This window comes from Oncorhynchus kisutch, unplaced genomic scaffold, assembly GCF_002021735.2.
Source record: "Oncorhynchus kisutch isolate 150728-3 unplaced genomic scaffold, Okis_V2 scaffold2755, whole genome shotgun sequence".
Classification (NCBI taxonomy): Eukaryota; Metazoa; Chordata; class Actinopteri; order Salmoniformes; family Salmonidae; genus Oncorhynchus; species Oncorhynchus kisutch.
In genome coordinates, this window is record NW_022264700.1 from 1 (window position 1) to 24,463 (window position 24,463).

At 44.4% G+C, this 24,463-nt stretch overlaps 9 non-coding genes across 9 annotated transcripts; all 9 read left to right on the forward strand.

The window, feature by feature from the left end:
• Positions 1-6,917: 6,917 nt before the first annotated feature.
• trnaf-gaa (transfer RNA phenylalanine (anticodon GAA)) lies at positions 6,918-6,990 on the forward strand. The gene has a single exon. It is a non-coding gene; the product is annotated as a tRNA-Phe (tRNA).
• A 1,035-nt stretch (positions 6,991-8,025) lies between these two features.
• trnaf-gaa (transfer RNA phenylalanine (anticodon GAA)) lies at positions 8,026-8,098 on the forward strand. Its single transcript has one exon. It is a non-coding gene; the product is annotated as a tRNA-Phe (tRNA).
• Positions 8,099-10,233: 2,135 nt separating this feature from the next.
• trnaf-gaa (transfer RNA phenylalanine (anticodon GAA)) lies at positions 10,234-10,306 on the forward strand. The gene has a single exon. It is a non-coding gene; the product is annotated as a tRNA-Phe (tRNA).
• Positions 10,307-15,992: 5,686 nt separating this feature from the next.
• trnaf-gaa (transfer RNA phenylalanine (anticodon GAA)) lies at positions 15,993-16,065 on the forward strand. The gene has a single exon. It is a non-coding gene; the product is annotated as a tRNA-Phe (tRNA).
• A 1,035-nt stretch (positions 16,066-17,100) lies between these two features.
• Positions 17,101-17,173, forward strand: trnaf-gaa (transfer RNA phenylalanine (anticodon GAA)). Its single transcript has one exon. It is a non-coding gene; the product is annotated as a tRNA-Phe (tRNA).
• Positions 17,174-18,208: 1,035 nt separating this feature from the next.
• trnaf-gaa (transfer RNA phenylalanine (anticodon GAA)) lies at positions 18,209-18,281 on the forward strand. Its single transcript has one exon. It is a non-coding gene; the product is annotated as a tRNA-Phe (tRNA).
• Positions 18,282-18,882: 601 nt separating this feature from the next.
• trnaf-gaa (transfer RNA phenylalanine (anticodon GAA)) lies at positions 18,883-18,955 on the forward strand. Its single transcript has one exon. It is a non-coding gene; the product is annotated as a tRNA-Phe (tRNA).
• A 4,147-nt stretch (positions 18,956-23,102) lies between these two features.
• Positions 23,103-23,175, forward strand: trnaf-gaa (transfer RNA phenylalanine (anticodon GAA)). Its single transcript has one exon. It is a non-coding gene; the product is annotated as a tRNA-Phe (tRNA).
• A 603-nt stretch (positions 23,176-23,778) lies between these two features.
• trnaf-gaa (transfer RNA phenylalanine (anticodon GAA)) lies at positions 23,779-23,851 on the forward strand. The gene has a single exon. It is a non-coding gene; the product is annotated as a tRNA-Phe (tRNA).
• Positions 23,852-24,463: the final 612 nt, after the last annotated feature.

Below are 24,463 nucleotides of genomic sequence, written 5' to 3' on the forward strand. Positions count from 1 at the left end.
ATAAGCAACCAAGAGGGTCCAGTCTTGTCAGGCTATGCTGTTGGTTGATTTGGTAGTTAGGCGCCAGCACTTGCAGAGGTTCGGTGCATATCAACAATTGCACCCAATAGCTAGTGGACGGTTAGCTCAGTTGGTTAGAGAGTGGTACAAATAACGCAAGGTTATGGGTTCGATCCCCATACTGGCAATTATGTACATTTTGAGTGTCAAAATTATGAGTCACATGCATGTGAATTGTAAAGGGTGCCACAGAATTTAATTGAGTGAATTGCTGAAATAGCTCAGTTGGGAGAGCATTAGACTGAAGATCTAAAGGTCCCTTGTTTGATCCCGGCTTTCGGCATCTGTATGTGTTCTTTCTTTAAGCTCTGGCTTCAAGGAAACTATCCACAGATTTTTTTGTGGGCCTCAATGCTGTGTGCTACGCTGCTCCTCTGAAAGTAAGTAATGTCTTGCTTTTTCATCTGACATTTTGACATCAGTGTTACAGGAAAGTTGCTTGTCATTGTTACATGACAGTAGGTTGTCGTAAGACAAGGCTGCATGAAGTGTGAACTGGAGCTTGCTTGGATCCACAAAAAAATGTGTTTTTGGGGAATGCGGGCACCGATCCCACTACCTATAGCATGCTAAGCAAACACAATACCAATTGAACAAATTCCCCAGCTGTTTGGAATTGCCACAAGGAGCAACCAAGAGTGTCCAGTCTTGTCAGGCTATGCTTTTGGTGGACTTGTTAGTTTGTGCTCCAGCACTTGCAGAGGCTCGGTGCATCTCAATAATTGTGCTCTGTAGCCAGCGGCCGGTTAGCTCAGTTGGTTAGAGTGTGTGATACGCTGCTCTCTGAAAGTAAGTAATGTCTTGCTTTGTCATCTGACATTGTGACATCAGTGTTACATGAGAGTTGCTTGTCATTGTTACATGACAGTTTCTTGTCATTGTTTACATGACAGTAGGTTGTCGTAAGACAAGGCTGCATGAAGTGTGAACTGGAGTTTTCTTGGATCCATAAAACAATGTGCTTTCGGAGAATGCAGGCATCGATCCCACTACCTCAGGCATGCAAAGAATTTGAGCTAATTCCCCAGCCGTTTGGAATTTCCGCAAGAAGCAACCAAGAGGGTCCAGTCTTGTCAGGCTATGCTGTTGGTTGATTTGTTCGTTTAGGCGCCAGCACTTGCAGAGGCTCGGTGCATATCAACAATTGCACCCAAAGCTAGTGGACGGTTAGTTCAGTTGTTTAGAGTGTGGTGCTAATAACGCCAAGGTTATGGGTTCGATCCCCATACTGGCAATTATGTACATTTTGAGTGTCAAAATTATGAATCACATGCATGTGAATTGTCAAGGGTGCCACAGAATTAAATTGTGGGAATTGCCGAAATACCTCAGTTGGGAGAGCGTTAGACTGAAGATTTAAAGGTCCCTGGTTCGATCCCGGGTTTCGGCATTTGTATGTGTTCTTTCTTTATGCTCTGGCTTCAAGGAAACTATCCACAGCTTTTTTTGTGGGCCTCAATGCTGTGTGCTACGCTGCTCCTCTGAAAGTAAGTAATGTCTTGCTTTTTCATCTGACATTTTGACATCAGTGTTACAGGAAAGTTGCTTGTCATTGTTACATGACAGTAGGTTGTTGTAAGACAAGGCTGCATGAAGTATGAACTGGAGCTTTCTTGGATCCACAAAAAAATGTGTTTTTGGGGAATGCGGGCACCGATCCCACTACCTATAGCATGCTAAGCAAACACAATACCAATTGAACAAATTCCCCAGCTGTTTGGAATTGCCACAAGGAGCAACCAAGAGTGTCCAGTCTTGTCAGGCTATGCTGTTGGTGGACTTGTTAGTTTGCGCTCCAGCACTTGCAGAGGCTCGGTGCATCTCAACAATTGTGCTCTGTAGCCAGCGGCCGGTTAGCTCAGTTGGTTAGAGTGTGTGATACGCTGCTCTCTGAAAGTAAGTAATGTCTTGCTTTGTCATCTGACATTGTGACATCAGTGTTACATGAGAGTTGCTTGTCATTTTTACATGACAGTTTCATGTCATTGTTTACATGACAGTAGGTTGTCCTAAGACAAGGCTGCATGAAGTGTGAACTGGAGTTTTCTTGGATCCATAAAATAATGTGCTTTTGGAGAATGCAGGCATCGATCCAACTACCTCAGGGATGCAAAGAATTTGAGCTAATTCCCCAGCCGTTTGGAATTTCCTCAAGAAGCAACCAAGAGGGTCCAGTCTTGTCAGGCTATGCTGTTGGTTGATTTGTTAGTTTAGGCACCAGCACTTGCAGAGGTTCGGTGCATATCAACAATTGCACCCAATAGCTAGTGGACGGTTAGCTCAGTTGGTTAGAGAGTGGTGCAAATAACACCAAGGTTATGGGTTCAATCCCCATACTGGCAATTATGTACATTTTGAGTGTCAAAATTATGAGTCACATGCATGTGAATTGTCAAGAGTGCCACAGAATTAATTTGAGTGAATTGCCGAAATAGCTCAGTTTGGAGAGTGTTAGACTGAAGATCTAAAGGTCCCTGGTTCGATCCCTGGTTTCGGCATCTGTATGTGTTCTTTCTTTATGCTCTGGCTTCAAGGAAACTATCCACAGCTTTTTTTGTGGGCCTCAATGCTGTGTGCTACGCTGCTCCTCTGAAAGTAAGTAATGTCTTGCTTTTTCATCTGACATTTTGACATTAGTGTTACAGGAAAGTTGCTTGTCATTGTTACATGACAGTAGGTTGTTGTAAGACAAGGCTGCATGAAGTATGAACTGGAGCTTTCTTGGATCCACAAAAAAATGTGTTTTTGGGGAATGCGGGCACCGATCCCACTACCTATAGCATGCTAAGCAAACACAATACCAATTGAACAAATTCCCCAGCTGTTTGGAATTGCCACAAGGAGCAACCAAGAGTGTCCAGTCTTGTCAGTCTATGCTGTTGGTGGACTTGTTAGTTTGCGCTCCAGCACTTGCAGAGGCTCGGTGCATCTCAACAATTGTGCTCTGTAGCCAGCGGCCGGTTAGCTCAGTTGGTTAGAGTGTGTGATACGCTGCTCTCTGAAAGTAAGTAATGTCTTGCTTTGTCATCTGACATTGTGACATCAGTGTTACATGAGAGTTGCTTGTCATTGTTACATGACAGTTTCATGTCATTGTTTACATGACAGTAGGTTGTCCTAAGACAAGGCTGCATGAAGTGTGAACTGGAGTTTTCTTGGATCCATAAAATAATGTGCTTTTGGAGAATGCAGGCATCGATCCAACTACCTCAGGGATGCAAAGAATTTGAGCTAATTCCCCAGGCGTTTGGAATTTCCTCAAGAAGCAACCAAGAGGGTCCAGTCTTGACAGGCTATGCTGCTGGTTGATTTGTTAGTTTAGGCACCAGCACTTGCAGAGGTTCGGTGCATATCAACAATTGCACCCAATAGCTAGTGGACGGTTAGCACAGTTGGTTAGAGAGTGGTGCAAATAACGCCAAGGTTATGGGTTCAATCCCCATACTGGCAATTATGTACATTTTGAGTGTCAAAATTATGAGTCACATGCATGTGAATTGTCAAGAGTGCCACAGAATTAATTTGAGTTAATTGCCGAAATAGCTCAGTTGGGAGAGTGTTATACTGAAGATCTGAAGGTCCCTGGTTCGATCCCTGGTTTCGGCATCTGTATGTGTTCTTTCTTTATGCTCTTGCTTCAAGGAAACTATCCACAGCTTTGTTTGTGGGCCTCAATGGTGTGTGCTACGCTGCTCCTCTGAAAGTAAGTAATGTCTTGCTTTTTCATCTGACATTTTGACATCAGTGTTACAGGAAAGTTGCTTGTCATTGTTACATGACAGTAGGTTGTTGTAAGACAAGGCTGCATGAAGTATGAACTGGAGCTTTCTTGGATCCACAAAAAAATGTGTTTTTGGGGAATGCGGGCACCGATCCCACTACCTATAGCATGCTAAGCAAACACAATACCAATTGAACAAATTCCCCAGCTGTTTGGAATTGCCACAAGGAGCAACCAAGAGTGTCCAGTCTTGTCAGGCTATGCTGTTGGTGGACTTGTTAGTTTGCGCTCCAGCACTTGCAGAGGCTCGGTGCATCTCAACAATTGTGCTCTGTAGCCAGCGGCCGGTTAGCTCAGTTGGTTAGAGTGTGTGATACGCTGCTCTCTGAAAGTAAGTAATGTCTTGCTTTGTCATCTGACATTGTGACATCAGTGTTACATGAGAGTTGCTTGTCATTTTTACATGACAGTTTCATGTCATTGTTTACATGACAGTAGGTTGTCCTAAGATAAGGCTGCATGAAGTGTGAACTGGAGTTTTCTTGGATCCATAAAATAATGTGCTTTTGGAGAATGCAGGCATCGATCCAACTACCTCAGGGATGCAAAGAATTTGAGCTAATTCCCCAGCCGTTTGGAATTTCCTCAAGAAGCAACCAAGAGGGTCCAGTCTTGTCAGGCTATGCTGTTGGTTGATTTGTTAGTTTAGGCACCAGCACTTGCAGAGGTTCGGTGCATATCAACAATTGCACCCAATAGCTAGTGGACGGTTAGCTCAGTTGGTTAGAGAGTGGTGCAAATAACACCAAGGTTATGGGTTCAATCCCCATACTGGCAATTATGTACATTTTGAGTGTCAAAATTATGAGTCACATGCATGTGAATTGTCAAGAGTGCCACAGAATTAATTTGAGTGAATTGCCGAAATAGCTCAGTTTGGAGAGTGTTAGGCTGAAGATCTAAAGGTCCCTGGTTCGATCCCTGGTTTCGGCATCTGTATGTGTTCTTTCTTTATGCTCTGGCTTCAAGGAAACTATCCACAGCTTTTTTTGTGGGCCTCAATGCTGTGTGCTACGCTGCTCCTCTGAAAGTAAGTAATGTCTTGCTTTTTCATCTGACATTTTGACATTAGTGTTACAGGAAAGTTGCTTGTCATTGTTACATGACAGTAGGTTGTTGTAAGACAAGGCTGCATGAAGTATGAACTGGAGCTTTCTTGGATCCACAAAAAAATGTGTTTTTGGGGAATGCGGGCACCGATCCCACTACCTATAGCATGCTAAGCAAACACAATACCAATTGAACAAATTCCCCAGCTGTTTGGAATTGCCACAAGGAGCAACCAAGAGTGTCCAGTCTTGTCAGTCTATGCTGTTGGTGGACTTGTTAGTTTGCGCTCCAGCACTTGCAGAGGCTCGGTGCATCTCAACAATTGTGCTCTGTAGCCAGCGGCCGGTTAGCTCAGTTGGTTAGAGTGTGTGATACGCTGCTCTCTGAAAGTAAGTAATGTCTTGCTTTGTCATCTGACATTGTGACATCAGTGTTACATGAGAGTTGCTTGTCATTGTTACATGACAGTTTCATGTCATTGTTTACATGACAGTAGGTTGTCCTAAGACAAGGCTGCATGAAGTGTGAACTGGAGTTTTCTTGGATCCATAAAATAATGTGCTTTTGGAGAATGCAGGCATCGATCCAACTACCTCAGGGATGCAAAGAATTTGAGCTAATTCCCCAGGCGTTTGGAATTTCCTCAAGAAGCAACCAAGAGGGTCCAGTCTTGACAGGCTATGCTGCTGGTTGATTTGTTAGTTTAGGCACCAGCACTTGCAGAGGTTCGGTGCATATCAACAATTGCACCCAATAGCTAGTGGACGGTTAGCACAGTTGGTTAGAGAGTGGTGCAAATAACGCCAAGGTTATGGGTTCAATCCCCATACTGGCAATTATGTACATTTTGAGTGTCAAAATTATGAGTCACATGCATGTGAATTGTCAAGAGTGCCACAGAATTAATTTGAGTTAATTGCCGAAATAGCTCAGTTGGGAGAGTGTTATACTGAAGATCTGAATGTCCCTGGTTCGATCCCTGGTTTCGGCATCTGTATGTGTTATTTCTTTATGCTCTTGCTTCAAGGAAACTATCCACAGCTTTGTTTGTGGGCCTCAATGGTGTGTGCTACGCTGCTCCTCTGAAAGTAAGTAATGTCTTGCTTTTTCATCTGACATTTTGACATCAGTGTTACAGGAAAGTTGCTTGTCATTGTTACATGACAGTAGGTTGTTGTAAGACAAGGCTGCATGAAGTATGAACTGGAGCTTTCTTGGATCCACAAAAAAATGTGTTTTTGGGGAATGCGGGCACCGATCCCACTACCTATAGCATGCTAAGCAAACACAATACCAATTGAACAAATTCCCCAGCTGTTTGGAATTGCCACAAGGAGCAACCAAGAGTGTCCAGTCTTGTCAGGCTATGCTGTTGGTGGACTTGTTAGTTTGCGCTCCAGCACTTGCAGAGGCTCGGTGCATCTCAACAATTGTGCTCTGTAGCCAGCGGCCGGTTAGCTCAGTTGGTTAGAGTGTGTGATACGCTGCTCTCTGAAAGTAAGTAATGTCTTGCTTTGTCATCTGACATTGTGACATCAGTGTTACATGAGAGTTGCTTGTCATTTTTACATGACAGTTTCATGTCATTGTTTACATGACAGTAGGTTGTCCTAAGACAAGGCTGCATGAAGTGTGAACTGGAGTTTTCTTGGATCCATAAAATAATGTGCTTTTGGAGAATGCAGGCATCGATCCAACTACCTCAGGGATGCAAAGAATTTGAGCTAATTCCCCAGCCGTTTGGAATTTCCTCAAGAAGCAACCAAGAGGGTCCAGTCTTGTCAGGCTATGCTGTTGGTTGATTTGTTAGTTTAGGCGCCAGAACTTGCAGAGGTTCGGTGCATATCAACAATTGCACCCAATAGCTAGTGGACGGTTAGCTCAGTTGGTTAGAGAGTGGTGCAAATAACGCCAAGGATATGGCTTCGATCCCCATACTGGCAATAATGTACATTTTGAGTGTCAAAATTATGAGTCACATGCATGTGAATTGTCAAGGGTGACACAGAATTAAGGTGAGTGAATTGCCGAAATAGCTCAGTTGGGAGAGCGTTAGACTGAAGATCTGAAGGTCCCTGGTTCGATTCCTGGTTTCGGCATCTGTATGTGTTCTTTCTTTATGCTCTGGCTTCAAGGAAACTATCCACAGCTTTGTTTGTGGGCCTCAATGGTGTGTGCTACGCTGCTCCTCTGAAAGTAAGTAATGTCTTGCTTTTTCATCTGACATTTTGACATCAGTGTTAGAGGAAAGTTGCTTGTCATTGTTACATGACAGTAGGTTGTCGTAAGACAAGGCTGCATGAAGTGTGAACTGGAGCTTTCTTGGATCCACAAAAAAATGTGTTTTGGGGGAATGCGGGCATCGATCCCACTACCTATAGCATGCTAAGCAAACACAATACCAATTGAACAAATTCCCCAGCTGTTTGGAATTGCCACAAGGAGCAACCAAGAGTGTCCAGTCTTGTCAGGCTATGCTGTTGGTGGACTTGTTAGTTTGCGCTCCAGCACTTGCAGAGGCTCGGTGCATCTCAACAATTGTACTCTGTAGCCAGCGGCCGGGTAGCTCAATTGGTTAGAGTGTGTGATACGCTGCCCTCTGAAAGTAAGTAATGTCTTGCTTTGTCATCTGACATTGTGACATCAGTGTTACATGAGAGTTGCTTGTCATTGTTACATGACAGTTTCTTGTCATTGTTTACATGACAGTAGGTTGTCGTAAGACAAGGCTGCATGAAGTGTGAACTGGAGTTTTCTTGGATCCATAAAACAATGTGCTTTTGGAGAATGCAGGCATCGATCCCACTACCTCAGGCATGCAAAGCATTTGAGCTTATTCCCCAGCCGTTTGGAATTTCCGCAAGAAGCAACCAAGAGGGTCCAGTCTTGTCAGGCTATGCTGTTGGTTGATTTGTTAGTTTAGGCGCCAGCACTTGCAGAGGTTCGGTGCATATCAACAATTGCACCCAATAGCTGGTGGACGGTTAGCACAGTTGGTTAGAGAGTGGTGCAAATAACACCAAGGTTATGGGTTCAATCCCCATACTGGCAATTATGTACATTTTGAGTGTCAAAATTATGAGTCACATGCATGTGAATTGTCAAGAGTGCCACAGAATTAATTTAAGTTAATTGCCGAAATAGCTCAGTTGGGAGAGTGTTAGACTGAAGATCTAAAGGTCCCTGGTTCGATCCCTGGTTTCGGCATCTGTATGTGTTCTTTCTTTATGCTCTTGCTTCAAGGAAACTATCCACAGCTTTGTTTGTGGGCCTCAATGGTGTGTGCTACGCTGCTCCTCTGAAAGTAAGTAATGTCTTGCTTTTTCATCTGACATTTTGACATCAGTGTTACAGGAAAGTTGCTTGTCATTGTTACATGACAGTAGGTTGTTGTAAGACAAGGCTGCATGAAGTATGAACTGGAGCTTTCTTGGATCCACAAAAAAATGTGTTTTTGGGGAATGCGGGCACCGATCCCACTACCTATAGCATGCTAAGCAAACACAATACCAATTGAACAAATTCCCCAGCTGTTTGGAATTGCCACAAGGAGCAACCAAGAGTGTCCAGTCTTGTCAGGCTATGCTGTTGGTGGACTTGTTAGTTTGCGCTCCAGCACTTGCAGAGGCTCGGTGCATCTCAACAATTGTGCTCTGTAGCCAGCGGCCGGTTAGCTCAGTTGGTTAGAGTGTGTGATACGCTGCTCTCTGAAAGTAAGTAATGTCTTGCTTTGTCATCTGACATTGTGACATCAGTGTTACATGAGAGTTGCTTGTCATTGTTACATGACAGTTTCATGTCATTGTTTACATGACAGTAGGTTGTCCTAAGACAAGGCTGCATGAAGTGTGAACTGGAGTTTTCTTGGATCCATGAAATAATGTGCTTTTGTAGAATGCAGTCATCGATCCAACTACCTCAGGGATTCAAAGAATTTGAGCTAATTCCCCAGGCGTTTGGAATTTCCTCAAGAAGCAACCAAGAGGGTCCAGTCTTGTCAGGCTATGCTGTTGGTTGATTTGTTAGTTTAGGCACCAGCACTTGCAGAGGTTCGGTGCATATCAACAATTGCACCCAATAGCTAGTGGACGGTTAGCTCAGTTGGTTAGAGAGTGGTGCAAATAACGCCAAGGTTATGGGTTCAATCCCCATACTGGCAATTATGTACATTTTGAGTGTCAAAATTATGAGTCACATGCATGTGAATTGTCAAGAGTGCCACAGAATTAATTTGAGTGAATTGCCGAAATAGCTCAGTTGGGAGAGCATTAGACTAAAGGTCCCTGGTTCGATCCCTGGTTTCGGCATCTGTATGTGTTCTTTCTTTATGCTCTTGCTTCAAGGAAACTATCCACAGCTTTGTTTGTGGGCCTCAATGGTGTGTGCTACGCTGCTCCTCTGAAAGTAAGTAATGTCTTGCTTTTTCATCTGACATTTTGACATCAGTGTTACAGGAAAGTTGCTTGTCATTGTTACATGACAGTAGGTTGTTGTAAGACAAGGCTGCATGAAGTATGAACTGGAGCTTTCTTGGATCCACAAAAAAATGTGTTTTTGGGGAATGCGGGCACCGATCCCACTACCTATAGCATGCTAAGCAAACACAATACCAATTGAACAAATTCCCCAGCTGTTTGGAATTGCCACAAGGAGCAACCAAGAGTGTCCAGTCTTGTCAGGCTATGCTGTTGGTGGACTTGTTAGTTTGCGCTCCAGCACTTGCAGAGGCTCGGTGCATCTCAACAATTGTGCTCTGTAGCCAGCGGCCGGTTAGCTCAGTTGGTTAGAGTGTGTGATACGCTGCTCTCTGAAAGTAAGTAATGTCTTGCTTTGTCATCTGACATTGTGACATCAGTGTTACATGAGAGTTGCTTGTCATTGTTACATGACAGTTTCATGTCATTGTTTACATGACAGTAGGTTGTCCTAAGACAAGGCTGCATGAAGTGTGAACTGGAGTTTTCTTGGATCCATAAAATAATGTGCTTTTGGAGAATGCAGGCATCGATCCAACTACCTCAGGGATGCAAAGAATTTGAGCTAATTCCCCAGGCGTTTGGAATTTCCTCAAGAAGCAACCAAGAGGGTCCAGTCTTGTCAGGCTATGCTGCTGGTTGATTTGTTAGTTTAGGCACCAGCACTTGCAGAGGTTCGGTGCATATCAACAATTGCACCCAATAGCTAGTGGACGGTTAGCACAGTTGGTTAGAGAGTGGTGCAAATAACGCCAAGGTTATGGGTTCAATCCCCATACTGGCAATTATGTACATTTTGAGTGTCAAAATTATGAGTCACATGCATGTGAATTGTCAAGAGTGCCACAGAATTAATTTGAGTTAATTGCCGAAATAGCTCAGTTGGGAGAGTGTTAGACTGAAGATCTAAAGGTCCCTGGTTCGATCCCTGGTTTCGGCATCTGTATGTGTTCTTTCTTTATGCTCTTGCTTCAAGGAAACTATCCACAGCTTTGTTTGTGGGCCTCAATGGTGTGTGCTACGCTGCTCCTCTGAAAGTAAGTAATGTCTTGCTTTTTCATCTGACATTTTGACATCAGTGTTACAGGAAAGTTGCTTGTCATTGTTACATGACAGTAGGTTGTTGTAAGACAAGGCTGCATGAAGTATGAACTGGAGCTTTCTTGGATCCACAAAAAAATGTGTTTTTGGGGAATGCGGGCACCGATCCCACTACCTATAGCATACTAAGCAAACACAATACCAATTGAACAAATTCCCCAGCTGTTTGGAATTGCCACAAGGAGCAACCAAGAGTGTCCAGTCTTGTCAGGCTATGCTGTTGGTGGACTTGTTAGTTTGCGCTCCAGCACTTGCAGAGGCTCGGTGCATCTCAACAATTGTGCTCTGTAGCCAGCGGCCGGTTAGCTCAGTTGGTTAGAGTGTGTGATACGCTGCTCTCTGAAAGTAAGTAATGTCTTGCTTTGTCATCTGACATTGTGACATCAGTGTTACATGAGAGTTGCTTGTCATTTTTACATGACAGTTTCATGTCATTGTTTACATGACAGTAGGTTGTCCTAAGACAAGGCTGCATGAAGTGTGAACTGGAGTTTTCTTGGATCCATAAAATAATGTGCTTTTGCAGAATGCAGGCATCGATCCAACTACCTCAGGGATGCAAAGAATTTGAGCTAATTCCCCAGCCGTTTGGAATTTCCTCAAGAAGCAACCAAGAGGGTCCAGTCTTGTCAGGCTATGCTGTTGGTTGATTTGTTAGTTTAGGCACCAGCACTTGCAGAGGTTCGGTGCATATCAACAATTGCACCCAATAGCTAGTGGACGGTTAGCTCAGTTTGTTAGAGTGTGGTGCTAATAATATGAATATCCAAGATGGCGTAGCAGTAAGTCGTCCTGTCGTGTCGTGTCCCTGTATATTTTGTTTATATTTTGTTTCTTTTTCGTTTTTTTACATATTTTTCGTTTTTTACATAGCTATCCCTTTAAAAACATTTTGCTAAACCTAAGCTTCCAAATACGCTGGATCTTCACAACTAGCTATCTAGCTAAACTGCAACCCTGGATGATTACCCCTGGCTAGTGTTTCCACCCACTTAGCTTGAAGCTAGCCCGGCCTGCGCTACCACCGTAGCATACTCCTGAGCTACAATACCCGGGCCCACGACCGGTCTATCGATGTCACCGCATGAAGAGGAATAAACAGACTCACCCCATCGCGACGTCCCCCAAAGGCTAACTCTCTAGCCCTCGCTATCTCCCTGCTTGCTAATTCGGCCTGCTAACTGCTAGCTTGTCCAGCTCCGGTCCGCTAACTGCTACCTTGTCTAGCCCGGGCCTACAAACTGTTAGCTTGTTAGCACAGGCCTGCTAACCGCCTGAATCGCCGCGTCCCAAACGCCCACCGGACCCATATTTACTTTCTATCTCTTCTGACTTTTAATTTGTTTATACCTTCCGGAAACCTGCCTCACCCAATGTGATACGGAATCGCTATTATTTTTTATTTATTTTTAGAACACACTCAAGAACCTCCAGAAGCTAACCAGCTAACTAGCTACAAGCTATTTAGTCATTGTTCGTTTTTTTTACCTGGATAACACTCGCCAGTCCAGCTTCCCTTCCCCATCCACCGCTGCCCCCTGGACACTGATCTCTTGGCTACATAGCTGATGCACGCTGGACTGTCCATAAATCACGGTACTCCATTCTGCTTGTTTGTTTTATCTGTTGGCCCCGTTGCCTAGTCTACGCCATTTTACCTGCTGTTGTTGTGCTAGCTGATTAGCTGTTGTCTCACCTACTGTTTTAGCTAGCTTTCCCAATTCAACACCTGTGATTACTGTATGCCTCGCTGTATGTCTCTCTCAAATGTCAATATGCCTTGTATACTGTTGTTCAGGTTAGTTATCATTGTTTTAGTTCACAATGGAGCCCCTAGTTCCACTCTTCATACCCCTGATAACTCCTTTGTCCCACCTCCCACACATGCGGTGACCTCACCCATTACTACCAGCATGTCCAGAGATACAACCTCTCTCATCATCACCCAGTGCCTGGGCTTACCTCCGCTGTACCCGCACCCCACCATACCCCTGTCTGCGCATTATGCCCTGAATATATTCTACCATGCCCAGAAACCTGCTCCTCTTATTCTCTGTCCCCAACGCTCTAGGCGACCAGTTTTGATAGCCTTTAGCCGCACCCTCATACTACTCCTTCTCTGTTCCGCGGGTGATGTGGAGGTAAACCCAGGCCCTGCATGTCCCCAGGCACCCTCATTTGTTGACTTCTGTGTTCGAAAAAGCCTTGGTTTCATGCATGTCAACATCAGAAGCCTCCTCCCTAAGTTTGTCTTACTCACTGCTTTAGCACACTCTGCTAACCCTGATGTCCTTGCTGTGTCTGAATCCTGGCTCAGGAAGGCCACCAAAAATTCAGAGATTTCCATACCCAACTATAACATCTTCCGTCAAGATAGAACTGCCAAAGGGGGAGGAGTTGCAGTTTACTGCAGAGATGGCCTGCAAAGTAATGTCATACTTTCCAGGTCCATACCCAAACAGTTCGAACTACTAATTTTGAAAATTACTCTCTCCAGAAATAAGTCTCTCACGGTTGCCGCCTGCTACCGACCCCCCTCAGCTCCCAGCTGTGCCCTGGACACCATTTGTGAATTGATCGCCCCCCATCTAGCTTCAGAGTTTGTTCTGTTAGGTGACCTAAACTGGGATATGCTTAACACCCCGCCAGTCCTACAATCTAAGCTAGATGCCCTCAATCTCACACAAATCATCAAGGAACCCACCAGGTACAACCCTAACTCTGTAAACAAGGGCACCCTCATAGACGTCATCCTGACCAACTGGCCCTCCAAATACACCTCCGCTGTCTTCAACCAGGATCTCAGCGATCACTGCCTCATTGCCTGTATCCGCTACGGAGCCGCAGTCATACGACCACCCCTCATCACTGTCAAACGCTCCCTAAAACACTTCTGTGAGCAGGCCTTTCTAATCGACCTGGCCCGGGTATCCTGGAAGGACATTGACCTCATCCCGTCAGTTGAGGATGCCTAGTCATTCTTTAAAAGTAACTTCCTCACCATTTTAGATAAGCATGCTCCGTTCAAAAAATGCAGAACTAAGAACAGATACAGCCCTTGGTTCACCCCAGACCTGACTGCCCTCGACCAGCACAAAAACATCCTGTGGCGGACTGCAATAGCATCGAATAGTCCCCGTGATATGCAACTGTTCAGGGAAGTCCGGAACCAATACACGCAGTCAGTCAGGAAAGCTAAGGCCAGCTTCTTCAGGCAGAAGTTTGCATCCTGTAGCTCCAACTCCAAAAAGTTCTGGGACACTGTGAAGTCCATGGAGAACAAGAGCACCTCCTCCCAGCTGCCCACTGCACTGAGGCTAGGTAACACGGTCACCACTGATAAATCCATGATTATCGAAAACTTCAATAAGCATTTCTCAACGGCTGGCCATGCCTTCCGCCTGGCTACTTCAACCTCGGCCAACAGCTCCGCCCCCCCCGCAGCTCCTCGCCCAAGCCTCTCCAGGTTCTCCTTTACCCAAATCCAGATAGCAGATGTTCTGAAAGAGCTGCAAAACCTGGACCCGTACAAATCAGCTGGGCTTGACAATCTGGACCCTCTATTTCTGAAACTATCTGCCACCATTGTCGCAACCCCTATTACCAGCCTGTTCAACCTCTCTTTCATCTCGTCTGAGATCCCCAAGGATTGGAAAGCTGCCGCAGTCATCCCCCTCTTCAAAGGGGGAGACACCCTGGACCCAAACTGTTACAGACCTATATCCATCCTGCCCTGCCTATCTAAGGTCTTCGAAAGCCAAGTCAACAAACAGGTCACTGACCATCTCGAATCCCACCGTACCTTCTCCGCTGTGCAATCTGGTTTCCGAGCCGGTCATGGGTGCACCTCAGCCACACTCAAGGTACTAAACGACATCATAACCGCCATCGATAAAAGACAGTACTGTGCAGCCGTCTTCATCGACCTCGCCAAGGCTTTCGACTCTGTCAATCACCATATTCTTATCGGCAGACTCAGTAGCCTCGGTTTTTCGGATGACTGCCTTGCCTGGTTCACCAATTACTTTGCAGACAGAGTTCAGTGTGTCAAATCGGAGGGCATGCTGTCCGGTCCTCTGGCAGTCTCTATGGGGGTGCCACAGGGTTCAATTCTCGGGCCGACTCTTTTCTCTGTGTATATCAATGATGTTGCTCTTGCTGCGGGCGATTCCCTGATCCACCTCTACGCAGACGACACCATTCTATATACTTTCGGCCCGTCTTTGGACACTGTGCTATCTAACCTCCAAACAAGCTTCAATGCCATACAACACTCCTTCCGTGGCCTCCAACTGCTCTTAAACGCTAGTAAAACCAAATGCATGCTTTTCAACCGGTCGCTGCCTGCACCTGCATGCCCGACTAGCATCACCACCCTGGATGGTTCCGACCTAGAATATGTGGACGTCTATAAGTACCTAGGTGTCTGGCTAGACTGCAAACTCTCCTTCCAGACTCATATCAAACATCTCCAATCGAAAATCAAATCAAGAGTCGGCTTTCTATTCCGCAACAAAGCCTCCTTCACTCAAGCCGCCAAGCTTACCCTAGTAAAACTGACTATCCTACCGATCCTCGACTTCGGCGATGTCATCTACAAAATGGCTTCCAACACTCTACTCAGCAAACTGGATGCAGTCTATCACAGTGCCATCCGTTTTGTCACTAAAGCACCTTATACTACCCACCACTGCGACTTGTATGCTCTAGTCGGCTGGCCCTCGCTACATATTCGTCGCCAGACCCACTGGCTCCAGGTCATCTACAAGTCTATGCTAGGTAAAGCTCCGCCTTATCTCAGCTCACTGGTCACGATGGCAACACCCATCCGTAGCACGCGCTCCAGCAGGTGTATCTCACTGATCATCCCTAAAGCCAACACCTCATTTGGCCGCCTTTCGTTCCAGTACTCTGCTGCCTGTGACTGGAACGAATTGCAAAAATCGCTGAAGTTGGAGACTTTCATCTCCCTCACCAACTTCAAACATCAGCTATCTGAGCAGCTAACCGATCGCTGCAGCTGTACATAGTCTATTGGTAAATAGCCCACCCTTTTCACCTACCTCATCCCCGTACTGTTTTTATTTATTTACTTTTCTGCTCTTCTGCACACCAATATCTCTACCTGTACATGACCATCTGATCTTTTATCACTCCAGTGTTAATCTGCAAAATTGTAATTATTTGCCTACCTCCTCATGCCTTTTGCACACATTGTATATAGACCCCCCCTTCGTTTTCTACTGTGTTATTGACTTGTTAATTGTTTACTCCATGTGTAACTCTTTGTTGTATGCTCACACTGCTATGCTTTATCTTGGCCAGGTCGCAGTTGCAAATGAGAACTTGTTCTCAACTAGCCTACCTGGTTAAATAAAGGTGAAATAAAAAAAAAATAAAAAAAATAATGCCAAGGTTTTTGGTTCGATCCCCATACCAGCAATTATGTACATTTTGAGTGTCAAAATTATGAATCACATGCATGTGAATTGTCAAGGGTGCCACAGAATTAAGTTGAGTGAATTGCCGAAATAGTTCAGTTGGGAGAGCGTTAGACTGAAGATCTAAAGGTCCCTGGTTCGATCCCTGGTTTCGGCATCTGTATGTGTTCTTTCTTTATGCTCTGGCTTCAAGGAAACTATCCACAGCTTTGTTTGTGGGCCTCAATGGTGTGTGCTACGCTGCTCCTCTGAAAGTAAGTAATGTCTTGCTTTTTCATCTGACATTTTGACATCAGTGTTACAGGAAAGTTGCTTGTCATTGTTACATGACAGTAGGTTGTCGTAGGACAAGGCTGCATGAAGTGTGAACTGGAGCTTTCTTGGATCCACAAAACAATGTGTTTTTGGGGAATGCGGGCACCGATCCCACTACCTATAGCATGCTAAGCAAACACAATACCAATTGAACAAATTCCCCAGCTGTTTGGAATTGCCACAAGGAGCAACCAAGAGTGTCCAGTCTTGTCAGGCTATGCTGTTGGTGGACTTGTTAGTTTGCGCTCCAGCACTTGCAGATGTACGGTGCATCTCAACAATTGTGCTCTGTAGCCAGCAGCCGGTTAGCTCAGTTGGTTAGAGTGTGTGATACGCTGCTCTCTGAAAGTAAGTAATGTCTTGCTTTGTCATCTGACATTGTGACATCAGTGTTACATGAGAGTTGCTTGTCATTGTTACATGACAGTTTCATGTCATTGTTTACATGACAGTAGGTTGTCCTAAGACAAGGCTGCATGAAGTGTGAACAGGAGTTTTCTTGGATCCATAAAATAATGTGCTTTTGGAGAATGCAGGCATCGATCCAACAACCTCAGGGATGCAAAGAATTTGAGCTATTTCCCCAGGCGTTTGGAATTTCCTCAAGAAGCAACCAAGAGGGTCCAGTCTTGTCAGGCTATGCTGCTGGTTGATTTGTTAGTTTAGGCACCAGCACTTGCAGAGGTTCGGTGCATATCAACAATTGCACCCAATAGCTAGTGGACGGTTAGCTCAGTTGGTTAGAGAGTGGTGCAAATAACGCCAAGGATATGGCTTCGATCCCCATACTGGCAATTATGTACAATTTGAGTGTCAAAATTATGAGTCACATGCATGTGAATTGTCAAGGGTGACACAGAATTAAGGTGAGTGAATTGCCGAAATAGCTCAGTTGGGAGAGCGTTAGACTGAAGATCTGAAGGTCCCTGGTTCGATTCCTGGTTTCGGCATCTGTATGTGTTCTTTCTTTATGCTCTGGCTTCAAGGAAACTATCCACAGCTTTGTTTGTGGGCCTCAATGGTGTGTGCTACGCTGCTCCTCTGAAATTAAGTAATGTCTTGCTTTTTCATCTGACATTTTGACATCAGTGTTAGAGGAAAGTTGCTTGTCATTGTTACATGACAGTAGGTTGTCGTAAGACAAGGCTGCATGAAGTGTGAACTGGAGCTTTCTTGGATCCACAAAAAAATGTGTTTTGGGGGAATGCGGGCATCGATCCCACTACCTATAGCATGCTAAGCAAACACAATACCAATTGAACAAATTCCCCAGCTGTTTGGAATTGCCACAAGGAGCAACCAAGAGTGTCCAGTCTTGTCAGGCTATGCTGTTGGTGGACTTGTTAGTTTGCGCTCCAGCACTTGCAGAGGCTCGGTGCATCTCAACAATTGTACTCTGTAGCCAGCGGCCGGGTAGCTCAGTTGGTTAGAGTGTGTGATACGCTGCCCTCTGAAAGTAAGTAATGTCTTGCTTTGTCATCTGACATTGTGACATCAGTGTTACATGAGAGTTGCTTGTCATTGTTACATGACAGTTTCTTGTCATTGTTTACATGACAGTAGGTTGTCGTAAGACAAGGCTGCATGAAGTGTGAACTGGAGTTTTCTTGGATCCATAAAACAATGTGCTTTTGGAGAATGCAGGCATCGATCCCACTACCTCAGGCATGCAAAACATTTGAGCTTATTCCCCAGCCGTTTGGAATTTCCGCAAGAAGCAACAGAGAGGGTCCAGTCTTGTCAGGCTATGCTGTTGGTTGATTTGTTAGTTTAGGCGCCAGCACTTGCAGAGGCTCGGTGCATATCAACAATTGCACCCTATAACTAGTGGACGGTTAGCTCAGTTAGTTAGAGTGTGGTGCTAATAATGCCAAGGTTTTTGGTTCGATCCCCATACTAGCAATTATGTACATTTTGAGTGTCAAAATTATGAATCACATGCATGTGAATTGTCAAGGGTGCCACAGAATTAAGTTGAGTGAATTGCCGAAATAGTTCAGTTGGGAGAGCGTTAGACTGAAGATCTAAAGGTCCCTGGTTCGATCCCTGGTTTCGGCATCTGTATGTGTTCTTTCTTTATGCTCTGGCTTCAAGGAAACTATCCACAGCTTTGTTTGTGGGCCTCAATGGTGTGTGCTACGCTGCTCCTCTGAAAGTAAGTAATGTCTTGCTTTTTCATCTGACATTTTGACATCAGTGTTACAGGAAAGTTGCTTGTCATTGTTACATGACAGTAGGTTGTCGTAAGACAAGGCTGCATGAAGTGTGAACTGGAGTTTTCTTGGATCCATAAAATAATGTGCTTTTGGAGAATGCAGGCATCGATCCAACTACCTCAGGGATGCAAAGAATTTGAGCTAATTCCCCAGCCGTTTGGAATTTCCTCAAGAAGCAACCAAGAGGGTCCAGTCTTGTCAGTCTATGCTGTTGGTTGATTTGTTAGTTTAGGCGCCAGCACTTGCAGAGGTTCGGTGCATATCAACAATTGCACCCAATATCTAGTGGAAGGTTAGCTCAGTTGGTTAGAGTGTGGTGCAAATAATTCCAAGGTTATGGGTTCGATCCCCATATTGGCAATTATGTACATTTTGAGTGTCAAAATTATGAATCACATGCATGTGAATTGTCAAGGGTGCCACAGAATTAAGTTGAGTGAATTGCCGAAATAGCTCAGTTGGGAGAGCGTTAGACTGAAGATCTAAAGGTCCCTGGTTCGATCCCTGGTTTCGGCATCTGTATGTGTTCTTTCTTTATGCTCTGGCTTCAAGGAAACTATCCACAGCTTTGTTTGTGGGCCTCAATGGTGTGTGCTACTCTGCTCTTCTGAAAGAAAGTAATCTCTTGCTTTTATATCTGACATTTTGACATCAGTGTTACAGGAAAGTTGCTTGTCATTGTTACATGACAGTAGGTTGTCGTAAGACAAGGCTGCATGAAGTGTGAACTGGAGCTTTCTTGGACCCACAAAAAAAATTGTTTTGGGGGAATGCGGGAATCGATCCCACTACCTATAGCATGCTAAGCAAAAACAATACCAATTGATCAAATTTCCCAGCTGTTTGAAATTGCCAGAAGGAGCAACCAAGAGTGTCCAGTCTTGTCAGGCTATGCTGTTGGTGGACTTGTTAGTTTGCGCTCCAGCACTTGCAGAGGCTCATCTCAACAATTGTGCTCTGTATCCAGCGGCCGGTTAGCTCAGTTGGTTAGAGTGTGTGATACGCTGCTATCTGAAAGTTAGTAATGTCTTGCTTTGTCATCTGACATTGTGACATCAGTGTTACATGAGAGTTGCTTGTCATTTTTACATGACAGTTTCATGTCATTGTTTACATGACAGTAGGTTGTCGTAAGACAAGGCTGCATGAAGTGTGAACTGGAGTTTTCTTGGATCCATAAAATAATGTGCTTTTGGAGAATGCAGGCATCGATCCAACTACCTCAGGGATGCAAAGAATTTGAGCTAATTCCCCAGCCGTTTGGAATTTCCTCAAGAAGCAACCAAGAGGGTCCAGTCTTGTCAGTCTATGCTGTTGGTTGATTTGTTAGTTTAGGCGCCAGCACTTGCAGAGGTTCGGTGCATATCAACAATTGCACCCAATATCTAGTGGAAGGTTAGCTCAGTTGGTTAGAGTGTGGTGCAAATAATGCCAAGGTTATGGGTTCGATCCCCATACTGGCAATTATGTACATTTTGAGTGTCAAAATTATGAGTCACATGCATGTGAATTGTCAAGGGTGCCACAGAATTAACTTGAGTGAATTGCCGAAATAGCTCAGTTGGGAGAGCATTAGACTGAATATCTAAAGGTCCCTGGTTCGATCCCTGGTTTTGGCATCTGTATGTGTTCTTTCTTTATGCTTTGGCTTCAAGGAAACTATCCACAGCTTTGTTTGTGGGCCTCAATGGTGTGTGCTACGCTGCTCCTCTTAAAGTAAGTAATGTCTTGCTTTTTCATCTGACATTTTGACATCAGTGTTACAGGAAAGTTGCTTGTCATTGTTACATGACAGTAGGTTGTCGTAAGACAAGGCTGCATGAAGTGTGAACTGGAGTTTTCTTGGATCCATAAAATAATGTGCTTTTGGAGAATGCAGGCATCGATCCAACTACCTCAGGGATGCAAAGAATTTGAGCTAATTCCCCAGCCGTTTGGAATTTCCTCAAGAAGCAACCAAGAGGGTCCAGTCTTGTCAATCTATGCTGTTGGTTGATTTGTTAGTTTAGGCGCCAGCACTTGCAGAGGTTCGGTGCATATCAACAATTGCACCCAATATCTAGTGGAAGGTTAGCTCAGTTGGTTAGAGTGTGGTGCAAATAATGCCAAGGTTATGGGTTCGATCCCAATACTGGCAATTATGTACATTTTGAGTGTCAAAATTATGAGTCACATGCATGTGAATTGTCAAGGGTGCCACAGAATTAACTTGAGTGAATTGCCGAAATAGCTCAGTTGGGAGAGCGTTAGACTGAAGATCTAAAGGTTCCTGGTTTGATCCCTGGTTTCGGCATCTGTATGTGTTCTTTCTTTATGCTCTGGCTTCAAGGAAACTATCCACAGCTTTGTTTGTGGGCCTCAATGGTGTGTGCTACTCTGCTCTTCTGAAAGAAAGTAATCTCTTGCTTTTATATCTGACATTTTGACATCAGTGTTACAGGAAAGTTGCTTGTCATTGTTACATGACAGTAGGTTGTCGTAAGACAAGGCTGCATGAAGTGTGAACTGGAGCTTTCTTGGACCCACAAAAAAAATTGTTTTGGGGGAATGCGGGAATCGATCCCACTACCTATAGCATGCTAAGCAAAAACAATACCAATTGATCAAATTTCCCAGCTGTTTGAAATTGCCAGAAGGAGCAACCAAGAGTGTCCAGTCTTGTCAGGCTATGCTGTTGGTGGACTTGTTAGTTTGCGCTCCAGCACTTGCAGAGGCTCATCTCAACAATTGTGCTCTGTATCCAGCGGCCGGTTAGCTCAGTTGGTTAGAGTGTGTGATACGCTGCTATCTGAAAGTTAGTAATGTCTTGCTTTGTCATGTGACATCAGTGTTACATGAGAGTTGCTTGTCATTTTTACATGACAGTTTCATGTCATTGTTTACATGACAGTAGGTTGTCGTAAGACAAGGCTGCATGAAGTGTGAACTGGAGTTTTCTTGGATCCATAAAATAATGTGCTTTTGGAGAATGCAGGCATCGATCCAACTACCTCAGGGATGCAAAGAATTTGAGCTAATTCCCCAGCCGTTTGGAATTTCCTCAAGAAGCAACCAAGAGGGTCCAGTCTTGTCAATCTATGCTGTTGGTTGATTTGTTAGTTTAGGCGCCAGCACTTGCAGAGGTTCGGTGCATATCAACAATTGCACCCAATATCTAGTGGAAGGTTAGCTCAGTTGGTTAGAGTGTGGTGCAAATAATGCCAAGGTTATGGGTTCGATCCCCATACTGGCAATTATGTACATTTTGAGTGTCAAAATTATGAGTCACATGCATGTGAATTGTCAAGGGTGCCACAGAATTAACTTCAGTGAATTGCCCGAAATAGCTCAGTTGGGAGAGCGTTAGACTGAAGATCTAAAGGTTCCTGGTTCGATCCCTGGTTTCGGCATCTGTATGTGTTCTTTCTTTATGCTTTGGCTTCAAGGAAACTATCCACAGCTTTGTTTGTGGGCCTCAATGGTGTGTGCTACGCTGCTCCTCTTAAAGTAAGTAATGTCTTGCTTTTTCATCTGACATTTTGACATCAGTGTTACAGGAAAGTTGCTTGTCATTGTTACATGACAGTAGGTTGTCGTAAGACAAGGCTGCATGAAGTGTGAACTGGAGTTTTCTTGGATCCATAAAATAATGTGCTTTTGGAGAATGCAGGCATCGATCCAACTACCTCAGGGATGCAAAGAATTTGAGCTAATTCCCCAGCCGTTTGGAATTTCCTCAAGAAGCAACCAAGAGGGTCCAGTCTTGTCAGTCTATGCTGTTGGTTGATTTGTTAGTTTAGGCGCCAGCACTTGCAGAGGTTCGGTGCATATCAACAATTGCACCCAATATCTAGTGGAAGGTTAGCTCAGTTGGTTAGAGTGTGGTGCAAATAATGCCAAGGTTATGGGTTCGATCCCCATACTGGCAATTATGTACATTTTGAGTGTCAAAATTATGAGTCACATGCATGTGAATTGTCAAGGGTGCCACAGAATTAACTTGAGTGAATTGCCGAAATAGCTCAGTTGGGAGAGCATTAGACTGAATATCTAAAGGTCCCTGGTTCGATCCCTGGTTTTGGCATCTGTATGTGTTCTTTCTTTATGCTTTGGCTTCAAGGAAACTATCCACAGCTTTGTTTGTGGGCCTCAATGGTGTGTGCTACGCTGCTCCTCTTAAAGTAAGTAATGTCTTGCTTTTTCATCTGACATTTTGACATCAGTGTTACAGGAAAGTTGCTTGTCATTGTTACATGACAGTAGGTTGTCGTAAGAAAAGGCTGCATGAAGTGTGAACTGGAGTTTTCTTGGATCCATAAAATAATGTGCTTTTGGAGAATGCAGGCATCGATCCAACTACCTCAGGGATGCAAAGAATTTGAGCTAATTCCCCAGCCGTTTGGAATTTCCTCAAGAAGCAACCAAGAGGGTCCAGTCTTGTCAATCTATGCTGTTGGTTGATTTGTTAGTTTAGGCGCCAGCACTTGCAGAGGTTCGGTGCATATCAACAATTGCACCCAATATCTAGTGGAAGGTTAGCTCAGTTGGTTAGAGTGTTGTGCAAGTAATGCCAAGGTTATGGGTTCGATCCCCATACTGGCAATTATGTACATTTGAGTGTCAAAATTATGAGTCACATGCATGTGAATTGTCAAGGGTGCCACAGAATTAAGTTGAGTGAATTGCCAAAATAGCTCAGTTGGGAGAGCGTTAGACTGAAGATCTAAAGGTCCCTGGTTCGATCCCTGGTTTTGGCATCTGTATGTGTTCTTTCTTTATGCTTTGGCTTCAAGGAAACTATCCACAGCTTTGTTTGTGGGCCTCAATGGTGTGTGCTACGCTGCTCCTCTTAAAGTAAGTAATGTCTTGCTTTTTCATCTGACATTTTGACATCAGTGTTACAGGAAAGTTGCTTGTCATTGTTACATGACAGTAGGTTGTCGTAAGACAAGGCTGCATGAAGTGTGAACTGGAGTTTTCTTGGATCCATAAAATAATGTGCTTTTGGAGAATGCAGGCATCGATCCAACTACCTCAGGGATGCAAAGAATTTGAGCTAATTCCCCAGCCGTTTGGAATTTCCTCAAGAAGCAACCAAGAGGGTCCAGTCTTGTCAGTCTATGCTGTTGGTTGATTTGTTAGTTTAGGCGCCAGCACTTGCAGAGGTTCGGTGGCATATCAACAATTGCACCCAATAACTAGTGGAAGGTTAGCTCAGTTGGTTAGAGTGTGGTGCAAATAATGCCAAGGTTATGGGTTCGATCCCCATCCTGGCAATTATGTACATTTTGAGTGTCAAAATTATGAATCACATGCATGTGAATTGTCAAGGGTGCTACAGAATCAAGTTGAGGTGAATTGCCAAAATAGCTCAGTTGGGAGAGCGTTAGACTGAAGATCTAAAGGTCCCTGGTTCGATCCCTGGTTTCGGCATCTGTATGTGTTCTTTCTTTATTCTCTGGCTTCAAGGAAACTATCCACAGCTTTGTCTGTGGGCCTCAATGGTGTGTGCTACGCTGCTCTTCTGAAAGAAAGTAATGTCTTGCTTTTATATCTGACATTTTGACATCGGTGTTACAGGAAAGTTGCTTGTCATTGTACATGACAGTAGGTTGTCGTAAGACAAGGCTGCATGAAGTGTGAACTGGAGTTTCTTGGATCCATAAAAAAAATTGTTTTGGGGGAATGCGGGAATCGATCCCACTACCTATAGCATGCTAAGCAAAATCAATACCAATTGACCAAATTTCCCAGCTGTTTGAAATTGCCACAAGGAGCAACCAAGAGTGTCCAGTAATGTCAGGCTATGCTGTTGGTGGACTTGTTAGTTTGCGCTCCAGCACTTGCAGAGGCTCATCTCAACAATTGTGCTCTGTAGCCAGCGGACGGTTAGCTCAGTTGGTTAGAGTGTGTGATACGCTGCTCTCTGAAAGTAAGTAATGTCTTGCTCTGTCATCTGACATGAGAGTTGCTTGTCATTTTTACATGACAGTTTCATGTCATTGTTTACATGACAGTAGGTTGTCGTAAGACAAGGCTGCATGA